The sequence below is a fragment of the Salvelinus sp. IW2-2015 genome, linkage group LG13 (assembly GCF_002910315.2).
Source record: "Salvelinus sp. IW2-2015 linkage group LG13, ASM291031v2, whole genome shotgun sequence".
NCBI lineage: Eukaryota > Metazoa > Chordata > Actinopteri > Salmoniformes > Salmonidae > Salvelinus > Salvelinus sp. IW2-2015.
Window position 1 is genome coordinate 3542548 of NC_036853.1, and position 14109 is coordinate 3556656.

The 14109-nt window shown below is 41.9% G+C and overlaps 1 protein-coding gene across 6 annotated transcripts in view; it reads left to right on the forward strand.

The window, feature by feature from the left end:
• Window positions 1–1861: 1861 nt before the first annotated feature.
• pot1 (protection of telomeres 1 homolog) overlaps window positions 1862–14109 on the forward strand; it is a 48164-nt gene continuing 35916 nt past the window's right edge. For 3 of the 6 annotated variants that reach the window (XR_011480718.1, XM_023998782.2, XM_023998785.2), the window contains exon 1: window positions 1862–1957. The gene's annotated coding sequence lies outside the window, so the exon portion shown is untranslated. The remainder of the gene's footprint in view (window positions 1958–14109) is intronic. The other 3 variants (XM_023998783.2, XM_070446069.1, XM_023998784.2) reach the window with 2 other exon arrangements.

Here is a 14109-nt window from a genome sequence, read left to right on the forward strand (position 1 = left end):
TTAAAGAGCTCAGCCATGTGCTTCTTGTCAGTAACAACCACACCATCAACATTAAGGGACATGGGAAGCTGTGAGGTGGGTTTATTCTCCAGGTCTTTAACCGTTTTCCAGAACTTCTTGGGGTTAGACCCACAGAGAGAGAACTGGGCCTTAAAGTAACTCTTCGGCCTTCCGGATAGCCTGAGTGCATTTATTTATAATTTGTCTGAATGAGAGCCAGTCAGCCTGAGTATGCATGTGCCGAGCATTTTGCCAAATGCAATTCTTGAGGTGTAGTAACTCCGCAAGATCACGGTCGAACCAGGGTCTGAACCTGTTTTTAATTCTCATTTTCTTTATGGGGGCGTGTTTGTTAACAATACCACTAAAAATATCAAAAAAGAAGGTCCAAGTGTCTTCGACAGAGGGGATCAAGCTGATTCTATACCATTTTACAGAGGACAGTTCATGAAGGAAGGCTTGCTCATTGAAGTTTTTTAGCAAGCGTCTATGACAAATCAGGACAGGTCGTTTCACTGAGCAGCCATTACGAACACCGGCTGTAAAACAGTGATCACTAAGGTCATTACAGAAAACACCAAACTGATACTTATCAGGATTATTTGTGAGGATAACATTGAGGAGAGTAGCTTTTTCTCAGTGTTTGGAGTCATACCTTGTAGGATTGGTAATAATCTGAGAAAGATTTTGGGAGTCCCATTGCTTTAGAACTTGGTCATGTGGTTTAAGCATGTCCCAGTTTAGGTCACCTAGCTGGACAAATTCAGGCTTAGTGTAAGGGGCCTGGAGAGAGTTTAGGGCAGGTAGGGTACAAGCTGGTGCTGATGGAGGACGATAGCACCCAGCAACAGTCAACAAAGAGTTATTTGAAAGTTTAATGCTTAAAACCAGCAAATCAAATTCTTTGGAGACAGACTTGGTGGAGACAACCGAGCACTGAAGGTAATCCTTGGTAAAGATTGTCACTCCCCCACCTTTAGAAGATCTGTCTTGCCGAAAAAGGTTATAACCAGAAAGGTTAACATCAGTATTCAAAACACTCTTCCTTAACCACGTCTCAGTAATGACCAACACGTCTGGATTGGAGCTGTGTACCCACACTCTCAATTGATCCATTTTAGGTAATACGCTTCTAGTGTTAATGTGCAGAAAAATATAGCCTCGTTATTGTCATGTAATTTTTTTTTTTTTTTCTATTTTTTTTTTTACTTTAGTTTATTTTGTATATATTTTCTTAACTCTATTTCTTGAACTGCATTGTTGGTTAAGGGCTTGTCAGTAAGCATTTCATGGTAAGGTCTACACCTGTTGTATTCGGCGTAAGTGAGAAATACAATTGTATTTGAGATAGAAATTACTTGAAACCCTGCATAAGATTCTCTGGAAGCATGTCTGACTGTTTGCACGCAAGCAAAGAGCATCTATATTCTGTTATTTTTTTATTGAACCTTTATTTAAAAGGCAAATCAGTTAAGAACAAATTCTTATTTACAATGACGGCCTACCCCGGCCAAACCCTAACGACGCTGGGCCAATTGTGTGCCGCCCTATGGGACTCCCAATCACGTCCGGTTGTGATACAGCCTGGAATCGAACCAGGGTCTGTTGTGATGCCTCTAGCACTGAGATACACTCGGGAGCCCCCCTCTGAGCTCAATTCAATGGGCTTTATTGGCATGGGAAACATATGTTTACATTGTCAAAGAAATTGAAATAGATCATAAACAAATGTGAAATAAACAATTAGAAATGAACAGTAAACATTACACAAAACTTTCAAAATATATAGTATACTGACTTCGCCTTCCCTCTGACTCAGGTGATCGCGGCCCTCCATATGCCGTACGCATGCGCAAAAAGATGACGTCGATATCTGTCATACTGGTAGTTGGTTAATCAATAGTTGAAAACAAGAGGGAAATTCAAGGAATCAGTCCGTGCTGCATGTAAACTCAAAGTAAGTTGACAAACTTTGACTTTCATTTAGTCATTGCCTCAACATAATTTATATTGGTGTCCTCGTCTGTCACGTATGAGGAAAAATGGACTTGCTTTAGATCCTTGCAAGACTTGTCTTTTTGTCTACTGCTAGCTATCGTGCATGCTAGCTGTGAAGAAGCTGGCTATCTCACCGACCAACGTTAGCTAGTGAACAGTCAGAAACGTTTCGTATGGTCAGAATATGGATACCTTTCTAGCTACTTAATATGTAAATTAGGAAATTTAGCTATTCAGATTGAGGCATAATGTCGCGTGATATCTACTAGCAATTGTTTTAGCAAGTTATTATACCTAGCCATTTTAGCCAAGTAGCTCTGGACCATCGCGCAACAACAGCAAGTTGTCTTTGTTTCCCCCCCGATTTTGTTTATTGACTATCTTCAGTATACTTTCGTAACCTCAACAAAGTAAAAATGTTGTTAAAGTGCTGAAAAAGTGTTGTGTGCGCAGGATGTCATTTCTAAAAAGAAATTGCATTTTAGCTCTCCACGCGCAAGCGTTGCATCTGAGCTGGGTGTGCATCCGACGCATGCGCGTGGACCAGAATGCTAGAGCTAGCAAGTAAAGCGGCGAACTGAAGCCAGCAAGCCTTGCTACTGTCTTTAGCTAGCGAACTAGTTTGACAGTTCATTTATGAACGTGTTAGCGAGACCGAATTTAAGTTAGCTAGCTAGTCCAAAACATTTCAACATAATGGTTTTTTTGTCACATGCACAAGTACAGTGAAACGTTCAACCCAACAGTGCAGTAATCAATATCTAAATAGTATAACTAATATTTAATAAAGAAAACACAAGAAAATAGAGGAAGCTTTATACAGGGTCAGTGCCAATACCAAATTTACAATGAGCAGGGATACTGGTGTAGTTTGAGGTAGATGTACATATAACACGTCGTCCGTGTTATGGTTTTGTCGGGGTAGGACGTCATTGTAAATAAGAATTTGTTCTTAACTGACTTGCCTAGTTGAATAAAGTTTTTGACATTTTTTTATCTAATGGGCCAAGATGACTTTCTGTTTAAATGTAATGGAATAAGTTCCCAGTGAACTTACAAAGTCACTGAAGCAGCTAAATTACTATGTAGCGCTACACTTTGGGCCCCAAAGCAGGCATAATGACCATTTAAGGGAACTGTAATTCCACTGTGTAATTGGTCCCCATTGGGTGGCTGTATGGTGGTACAGAGACAAACGAGTAATGATTAAGAATATTAAATAGCAGACTAGTTCTAGTGATCAAGACGGCACGTAGACAAAATAATTTAATCAAGTTAAAAATTGTTGAGAGCTATTGTTAATCATAAATCACTGTAATTATACGGTCCTAACAGCTGTGGTTTTCCATCTTGAATTCTAAGTTACTTTATTCACCTTTTAGTTTTTCTTTGTAAATATATTGCTTAAAAGGGTAAGTCAAGATCAAACCCTGTAGATCTGTGGTGACCGGCCCTGTTCCTGGAGACCTACAGGGTGTGCAGGTTTTTGTTCCTGGCCAGCACGAACACAAACTCTTAATTAATTAACACCTTGGTTAGGCTACTAGCATCAGCTGTTGTAGTGCTAGGCTGGGACAAACGCTTGCTACTAGTATCAAGGCTGGAGGGACTGTATAGGGCAAGTTTACGGCAAGAAGGTTGAATAGCTTAATGTTTGAAATTGAGCAAATGTGATTTTGAAGAAGATTTAGAGATACTGGGCCCAGAGTAGAGATGACACAGAAAGGGACAACAAATACCAAGGACCTATAGGGAGGTAACCGACGCGGCCTTTGTTTTGCCCCCTCTATTAGGGATGGGTATGGAATATGTTTTTCCAGGTGAGACTGAGTGCAACAGAAATAGAGCATGATAATGATAGAATGCATTTTATAGGTCTTAACACGCTTTTACATTGTAATTCACTGCATCCACCATCAGAACATAGACTAACTTTTAATTCTCCTTAACCCATACACTCAAAGCTTGCTAATTTCTTGAAGTGTTTTGAAGCACAGGGTAGATGGTTGTGCTGGAAATGATTACAAATGTCCCACTTGAATGGCGCAGGTCTTGCTGACTATGTTGACATCAGCCTCCTCTGGCGTTATGGTACGTCACTGAAATCGGTGCAGCACACTGTGATTACGCCGATAATACTAAAAAGAAAGCCTATTTGATAGGCCTTTCTCCTAAAGGTAGACCTACCCTACAGCAGCAGGGGTTTTCAAACCTCTCCTCGGGCTTCACCAGACATTCCATGTATTTGAACTATTTTACTGCTAGTAGGGCTGTGGCGATCATTGAATTTTGGATGACGGTTATTGGTCAGCCAAATGATCTCGGTCACCGTAATAACTATTCGAATAGCACCACAAATAATAATATCTATATATTTTTTTAAGACTCACATTTTCTCCTCTCCGCTCCTGAACACATGAGCTGCTGCTGCAGGGAAGGGTGTTTTGCATAGGCAACCGAAGACTCGTTTGCTACAACATCTTGCTTGTTTCAGCAATGTGCAACAACGTTTCTTCATGTTGTAGAGTCCATGGTACAGTAGAAACGGACTCAACCGCATTAATGCCCGGCCATCCCGTCTTCAGTCAGCTGTTCTTTCCACAGAAAAACAAAAATTAATATTTTATTTTCATGATGTCTTCATCCATAACTGTTGGTTACATGGTTATACAGTAATTCATGGATCACATTAATGTTCAGAAAACTGAATTTTCAAAACTCAGACCATAAATAAATCTGTGTTTTCAAACCATTTTACCTGCTTTTCTTTTGAAAGTCAAGTTTTTTCTTCACTAGTGATCAGGGGCTTGCAACTATAGTTTTCCTTCACAGAAAATACATTAGTGCAACACATTCGTCAGAAAATAGCTTTGTTTTCATCATATGAGAACAGAGGTGCCACGATATTTGGCAAGTAGCCACACAAGTAATTGACAAAGGTATTTTTTGCAAACATGATGCACGGCTATCATATTTCTAATGTTTATCATAGGAAGAATGTAGCCAGCTACGTTCCCTAATGTTTTTCTTGAAGTTAATCTTGCATTTTACCCGATAAAAGTAGGCTACACCGGGAAAAGTACCAGAGAAAAGTAGCTACACATCAGTCCGAGCGCTGTCTGCTGATGAATGCCTAGTTCGTGAATTTTCTTCCAAGTAGAGAAGTGCAACTGAAGCACAAAATTAGTCTGATGCCAAGCAGAAATTACAACAACAAGCATTTTAGGTCTGCGTTTACAAAATGCAGAAAGACATTTCTTATGCTTTTTTTATCAGGGGACCCCTGGTAATTGTGCCAGCCCTAACTGCTAAGCACACCTTATTTAACTTGTCAACTAATTATCAAGCTCTTCAGGTGAATCTGGTGAGCTAGTCTGGGGGTATCCAAGGAGAGGTTTGAAAACCACTTCCCTATACTATGAGGTGAAGGTGTCTGTGGGGCTTATCATGTTCATTTAGTAATAAACAGGGTTTAAATTAGGCGTAGCCCAAGTAAATTTTTGCTAAAGTGTTGCAAGGCTACATTTTAAATCATAGGCTTATTAGAACATGAATAACTTCTATCACCAAGGGCCTTTAAGGTAGTGCCATATTTGTTAAAGGTAGGGCATTACATGTTTAAATTAGCTCTGTAATTTTAACTAATTTCTTTAAAAATCCCTGTTTACTTTAATCTGCTCTATCATTTAGGCTAATAGATTTGTTTTGCCCAAATTGCCCGGTGCCATTATTTTAGGATCTCGCCTTTCGGCGGCAGCTAGAATCAAAGCATACATCTTTGAGAGTAATGGTTCAGGTACAGGAGAATGTAATGAATTATCACTGTGTGAAGGGCCCCGTATGGAATTAATAAGCCTCTTGTATTTTCCTGTCTCTTTCTTTGTAAAAAAAAAACAAACAAATGCTTCCTTTTGTTTAAATCTCCCTGCGTCACTGGGCAATTAATTCACCACGTGAATTCTACCCTACGATGCGCACCAGAGGCAGTAATTTCATGCTGGAGTGCCCAGTGTAATAGTGTGAGAATATTTATAAGCCTCAATGCCAGTGAGGTTAGCCTGTGAAAGTTTGTCCAGTGCTCCTCCCTTTTTTGGGTAAAAACTGCATGCTATGGATCACAAAGTGCTGTGCAAGACCCTGGTATTATCTGTCAGGGCATAGGTGTGCATTCATTCACTTTAACTCAAATAGTGAACACACGGTTTCAGGACACGGGCAGTAAGCCGTGGTTGACCCTCCCTATCCCCACAGTGATCAGCCGACCCAAACCTTACCATCATGGCTCCCAGTTCTGGTCTTTGGCCAGTATTGGGCCCAGCTGAGATACTGTATGTGGGTGAAAGCGAGGGCCCCTAACAGAGACTATGTAGGAAATATTTATTTGAGTCTAATTGGATTAATGCCAGTGATCTATAGTTTCAGAGCCTTACCTAATAGGAAGGAACATTAACTTGTTTTCAAAGCAGAGAGGTCTTTTCTCCACTTCCTTGAAGTCTATGTAAGTCACATGAAGAAAAGTGGAAGTCCTGGCAGGTGGAATCTGCAATGAACATCGACGAGAAGAACCTTGTGGTTAAGTTCTGGACGGGAAGGCTGACTGATGAAGATGTTGAGTTGAGAGATACTGAACCATTCTACAGCCAGCTTTAAAGCCTGTAGATAAGTATGGTTTCTGGTACAGAGTGAGGAAGTACAGGGTGAAGTTGAAGAGTGGAAGGACAGGAGAGCTGTTAGAGGTGCTGAACGCAATCACTTTGGGCCCCTACAGTGGTAGGATTTTCTACCCCGGACAGGTCCTGCGCTGCTTCACCTGCGGCCGTGCTGACCATCAAGAATGCACATACATACAGTGCTAGTGCTATGAATCCCTTGGACACAAGGCCAGAGAATGCAAGAACTCCAGCAATGCACCCTATGTGATGAAGATGGCCACTCCTCCTTCGACCAGCCAAGAGAAGACAGGCAGCTTCTAGCGAAGAGCCAGCAGAAGAGGAATGCCAGCAGCAGAAGCTTGAAGGCGAGCAACCCGAGAGGCAAACCAGTCAGTCAACAAGCAAAAAGGAGAGTGAGTGACATCGAGGAGGAGGAGACGATTTTGAAGGTGCTTTTGATAGTGACTATACCAGCGACTCTATTCTTCCTGAGAGTGAGGTCAACATAGGTGAATGGTCCTCCAACGAGGGGACCAAGAAGGAACCGGAGACAACGAGGACAACGAGAGTTCCCCCACCCCTCCCGAGAAGACCAGAAGACTGCACAACCTGTTAAGCGATGTCACAGCTCCCCATCTACAGGCAATGCAAAAAGATGAGATGCCTATTCCTACATAGTAAGCCATCCTAAATATGAAGGAGAAAATATATGGGGGAAAATGTTGATATTTTTGGGCACACGAACTCCGCCTGGAAGATCTAATAGACGTTGACAAAAAAAAATTGTAAAAAGAAGGAACAGTAGGTGGTTTTTATAGGTAAGATGGTGACTGGTTAAGAATGAGGAGGGGGTAAATGAAGGGATATTGTTGATATTCCTTGCAATCATTCTCATATTCTCTTTTGTATTATGGAATGTGCTGTATTGATAATCATTTCCTCTTATACAGTGCCTTCGGAAAGTATTTAGATCCCTTGACATTTCCCACATTTTGTTATGATACAGCCTTATTCTAAAACTGATTAAAAAAAGACATCCTCATCAATCTACACACAATACACCATAAAGACAAAGCAAAAGCAGGTTGAAAGAAATGTTTGCTATTTTATTAAAAAATAAAAACTGAAATATCACATTTACATAAGTGTTCAGACCCTTTACTTAGTACTTTATTGAAGTACCTTTGGCAGCGAATACAGCAGTGAGTCTTCTTGGGTATGCTGCTACAAGCTTGGCAATTTTGTATTTGGGGAGTTTCTCCCATTCTTCTCTGCAGATCCTTTCAAGCTCTGTCAAGATGTTCGATCGGGTTCAAGTCCGGGCTCAGCTGGGCCGCTCAAGGACATTCAGAGACTTGTCCCGAATCTTGTTTCTCATGGTCTGAGAGTCTAGGTGCCTTTTGGCAAACTCCAATCGGGCTGTCATGTGCCTTTTACTGAGGAGTGGCTTCCGTCTGGCCACTCTACCATAAAGGCCTTATTGGTGGAGTGCTGCAGAGATGGTTGTCCTTCTGAAAGGTTCTCCAATCTCCACAGAGGAGCTCTGTCAGAGTGACCATCAGGTTCTTGGTCACCTCCCCGACCAAGACCCTTCTCCCCAATTGCTCAGTTTGGCTGGGCGGCCAGCTCTAGGAAGAGTCTTTGTGGTTCCAAACTTCTTCCATTTAAGAATGATGTAGGCCACTGTGTTCTTGGGGACCTTCAATGCTGCAGAAATGTTGTGGTACCCTTCCCCAGATCTGTGCCTCGACACAATCCTGTCTCGGAGCTCTACGGACAATTCCTTCAACCTCATGGCTTGGTTTTTGCTCTGACATGCACTGTCAACTGTGGGACCTTTTATATAGACAGGTGTGTGCCTTTTCAAATCATGTCCAATCAATTGAATTCACCACAGGTGGACTCCAATCAAGTTGTAGAAACATCTTAAGGATGATCAATGGAAACAGAATGCACCTGAGCTCAATTTAGTCTCATTGCAAATGGTCTGGATACTTATATGAATAAGGTATTTCTGTTTTTTACCTATAATAAATTAGCTAATTTTTCTAAAAGCCTGTTTTTGCTTTATCTTTATGGGGTATTGTGTGTAGATTCCCAGAAAGAAAAAAATATTGAATCAATTTTAAAATAAGGCTGGAACGTAACAAAGTGGAAAAAGTCAAGGGGTCTGAATTCTTTCCGAATGCACTGTTAAAACTAGAGAAATATATATATATATATAGGAGGAAAATACGTACTTAGACTATTAAATATGGAATAAAGATGATGATGATGATAATGATAATGATGATAATAATAATAATAATAACAAGAGGATGCAAAACTGCTCTCTGTAATTCATGAAAGAGAAAATAAACAGATGTTGTTTTTTAAAGATGGTCTTGTGTTTTCTGTCTCCTACCAATTCTTCCCTTGTGTCCATTGAAAGAATTGACCCAGAAGCAAATACCGGGGCCTTAACGGCAAGTGTTTGTGCTAAGATGGTCGCCTAAGTCACAACAGGTGCACAGAAGAGGAATAAGCTCCATTTGAAGGAAGAAGAGCAGCGATACAAATTGGAGTCTGCTTTGAAACCTCAACAGAAGACTACAGATAAGGAGAGAAAGATGGAGAAGACGACATTCTGGAAGAACCCTGTCCCATCACACTTCTTACATAAACAGCATCTCTGTCGGAGCCATAATTCCCCATGCACTGTAGAGATACAGGAACACAAAGCTTCCCTTGGCAGTGGGTATCGTTAGATTTGGACAAGCCCTTTTGAAGACCTATTTCGGTAGCCCCATTCTGTAAGCCTTTATCAAAACCAGATTATGGAAATGTGGAGCAAGCGAAGGGTCCTCTGTTCATCCGCAACAGTTTGTTTGACATGCAGCGACGCTTTGTCAGCATTGCCCTGGAGGCATCACTGAATACAGACGTCGCTCTTTGTTCAACATGTTTTTTTGTTCTCTATGCTTTTCCTCAATCCCACATTTACACTCTGCAGCAGCAAGACATTTGGTACGGCATATTATTTACATGTTCATCGTGTCGTGAATCCCTCACTGGCAAGATTTGTGGAATCAAGACAATTTGCAAAGGCCTTGGTGGATGAAAGAATTGAAACAAACTAAATCAACTGACTATTCAGCACAAATGTTGAAATATTTGGATGGTTAATTCGGTTGAATTAACAAAACTATCAGTGCTTTCATACTGATATCACATTACCAGTCACACTGAAAGGTGTGTAGCCTTGGCCTAATCTGTAAAATCCCAGTTCAAAGGTGTCAGAGCGACATCTCACATCCAATCCTTAAACAAAGATGACAATTTTGTGGTTTATCTTTTTTTAGCATTTGATAAAGAAATAAGTACCTTGACCTAGATTTTTTTTAGGACATTTTAAAGTTTACACCAATTTATTGTGAAATTTGTCAAGTTTTTATTTTCTCTTTTGTTTGGCATTTCTGGGAGTTGTGCCCCTCTCAAGCACAGCCTGATGGGAGTTTCTCTGTGAGGCCTGTCACCTTCAAATGCCACACTCACCTAGCTGGGGATTTAAGTCAGGCAGCAAAGAGACTCATGCCACTTGGAATTTCAGCTCCTTCTGTGTTTACGGACCCAGTAGAATGGCACCTGTGGAGTGAAAATAGAAAGGAGAATATGGACCGTCAACACTTGTTTTCAAATTAGATAGCTGGCTAGACTAATTTACCAATCTAAAAAAAAAGTGACTGTGACTGACATAATGAAAGAAACTGCTGATTCACAACCACATTTCAAAATTGCACCTTGTGTATTCTAACTCTGACAGTAAGCTTTTTTGTTTGTAGGCCTGCTAATACATTTCCAAAAACATGGCATCTCCTACAGTATCCTCTACTATGACACTCCCTCTACGGATGTTGACTGAGTTAGAATCCCTTCCTACGCTGTCGTGCAGAATTAGCAGTGAACGGACCGACTCATCATTGCCACCTCAGTCTGTCCCCAGCCCGATTTCCTCGAGGGCGTGAGGAGAGACAACCAAAGAACAAGGGTCTGAGGCAGTGTCTGAGGCAGTGTCTATCTGGCTGGACAGACTGCTAGCCATCCCCCTCCAGACACCTGCAGAGAGTCTGACTCAGGAACAGTGACGCCGAGTTTTAAATTGGGTCTGTGAGAGAGTGGCCTTGGCTCCGCCGGCGCATAACTAGGCTCTCGCATGCACTCACACTCCCACTGGCAAACTGTTCCCCAGCTGATAAAAGAGCAATGGAAAACACCTGCTGTACCGTTTTATCTTCTATGGGGTTTTTACTCAGCCAAAGGATACATTTTCATACACCTGCAAGAGCATAACACTGAATAATCTGGCATTTTTATATTCAGGAAATGAACCTTTTGTTACAGGCTAATGTTAGTGCAATTGGGGTTTGAACAGTAAGGCTTGGAGATTGCTATGATCTATCATTAAGAGGAGACTTGAGTATCATAAAGTCAAATTATGATCATTATTGGTTAAATATAATTGTGATTAAAAAGAATTATACCAGTTTCATTTAAGGACCAACAAATTGACAGCTGTGCCATACAGATGGCAAAATAATTGGGAAGAGATTTTCGATGTACCGATTCCATGACACACCAAACAACGCAGGATTCAAAATTTAGTGTTTTATTTATTATACTAAAAGGTAGGGGTGGTATACAGAATATAGCCCTGTCCAAGCACCTATCAAGAGCTACCATAAGCGCAAAGACGATACTGACTCTCATGAGGAACGCCACAGGAAAGGAAGACCCAGAGTTCATTAGAGTTACCAGCCTCAGAAAGTGCAGCCCAAATAAATGCTTCAGAGTAAAAAAAAAAAAAAATCTATATATATTTTTTTCACCTTTATTTAACCAGGTAGGCCAGTTGAGAACAAGTTCTCATTTACAACTATGACCTGGCCAAGATGAAGCAAAGCAGTGCGACAAAGACAACACAGAGTTACACATGGGATAAACAGAGTCAATAACACAATAGAAAAATCTGTATACAGTGTGTGCAAATGAATTAAGGAGGTAAGGCAATAAATAGGCAAATAGTGGCGAAGTAATTACAATTTAGCAATTTACACTGGAGTGATAGATGTGCAAGTAAAAATACTGGTGTGCAAAGAGCAGAAAAACAAATATGGGGATGAGGTAGGTAGTTGGTTGGATGGGCTATTTACAGATGGGCTGTGTACAGCTGCAGCGATCGGTAAGCTGCTCTGATAGCTGATGCTTAATGTTAGTGAGGGAGATATAAGTCTCCAACTTCAGTGATTTTATTTATTATTTTATTTTTTTGCAATTTGCAATTTGTTCCAGTTCTCTGGCAGCAGAGAACTGGACGGAAAGGCGGCCAAAGAGGTGTTGGCTTTGGGGATGACCAGTGAAATATACCTGCTGGAGCGCGTGCTACGGGTGGTTGTTGCTATGGTGATCAATGAGCTGAGATAAGGCAGGGCTTTACCTAGCAAAGACTTATAGATGACCTGGAGCCAGTGGGTTTGGCGACGAGTATGTAGTGAGGACCAGCCAACGAGAGCATACAGGTCGCAGTGGTGGGTTGTATATGGGGCTTTGGTGACAAAACGGATGGCACTGTGATAGACTGCATCCAATTTGCTGAGTAGAGTGTTGGAGGCTATTTTGTAAATGACATCGCCGAAGTCGAGGATCGGTAGGATAGTCAGTTTTATGAGGATATGTTTGGCAGCATGAGTGAAGGAGGCTTTGTTGCGAAATAGGAAGCCAATTCTAGATTTAAACTTTCGATTGGAGATGCTTAATGTGTGTCTGGGAGGAGAGTTTACAGTCTAGCCAGACACCTAGGTATTTGTAGTTGTCCACATATTGTATGTCAGAACCGTCCAGAGTAGTAATGCTGGACGGGCGAGAGGTGCGGGCAGCGATCGGTTGAAGAGCATGCATTTCGTTTTACTAGCATTTAAGAGCAGTTGGAGGCCATGGAAGGAGTGTTGTATGGCATTGAAGCTCGTTTGGAGGTTTGTTAACAGTGTCCAAAGAAGGGCAAGATGTATACAGAATGGTGTCATCTGCGTAGAGGTTGATCAGAGAATCACCCGCAGCAAAGAGCGACATCATTGATATATGCAGAGAAAAGAGTCGGCCCTAGAATTGAACCCTGTCTGAGAAGTAGTTAGGGAACCAGGCGAGGCAGTCATTGGAGGAACCAAGGCTGTTGAGTCTGTCAATCACCTTATTCTTATAGGCAGAGTCGATAGCCTTGGCCAGGTCAATGAAGACAGCTGCACAGCACTGTCTTTTATCGATGGCGGTTATGATATCGTTTAGGACCTTGAGCGTGGCTGAGGTGCACCCGTGACCAGCTCGGAAACCAGATTGCATAGCGGAGAAGGTACGGTGGGATTCGAAATGGTCAGTAACAGTTTGGGTCATGAGGGTCCTCCCGCTTTGAAGTGGGGGATGACCGCGACCGCTTTCCAATCTTTAGGAATCTCAGACAATACGAAACAGGGTAAACAGACTAGTAATAGGGGTTGCAACAATGACGGCGGATAAGTTTAGGAAGAGAGGGTCCAGATTGTCTAGTCCAGCTGATTTGTAGAGATCCAGATTTTGCAGCTCTTTCAGAACATCAGCTGTCTGGACTTGGGTGAAGGAGATGCAGGGGGGGGCTTGGGCCAGTTGCTGCGGGGGGTGCAGAGCTGTTGGCCGGGATTGGGTTAGCCAGGTGGAAAGCATGGCCAGCCGTAGAAAAATGCTTATTGAAATGATTGTGGATTTATCAGTGGTGACAGTGTTTCCTTGTCTCAGTGCAGTGGGCAGCTGGGAGGAGGTACTCTTATTCCCCATAGACTTTACAGTGTCCCAAAACTTTTTGGAATTAGTGCTGCAGGATGCAAATTTCTGTTTGAAAAAGCTAGCCTTTGCTTTCGTAACTGACTGTGTGTATTGGTTCCTGGTATTGGTTCCCTGAAAAGTTGCATATCGCGGGGACAATTCGAAGCTAGTGCAGTGCGCCACATGGTGTTTTTGTGCTGGTCAAGTCTGGAGTGAACCAAGGGCTATATCTGTTCTTAGTTCTGCATTTTTTTAAATTGGGCATGCTTATTTAAGATGGTGAGGAGAGCACTTTTAAAGAACAACCAGGCATTCTCTACTGATGGGATGAGGTCGATATCCTTCCAGGATAACAGGGCCAGGTCGTTTGAAAGGCCTGCTCGCAGAAGTGATTCGGGGAGCTCTTGACAGTGATAGGGGGTGGTTGTTTGACTGCAGACCCATAACAGACGCAGGCAATGAGGCAGTGATCGCTGAGATCCTTGTTGAAAATAGCATTGGTGTATTTAGAGGGCAGGTTGGTAAGGATGATATCTATGAGGGTGCCCATGTTTACGGATTTGGGGTTGTACCTGGTAGGTTCCTTGATAATTTGTGTGAGATTGAGGGCATCTAGTTTAGAATGTAGGAC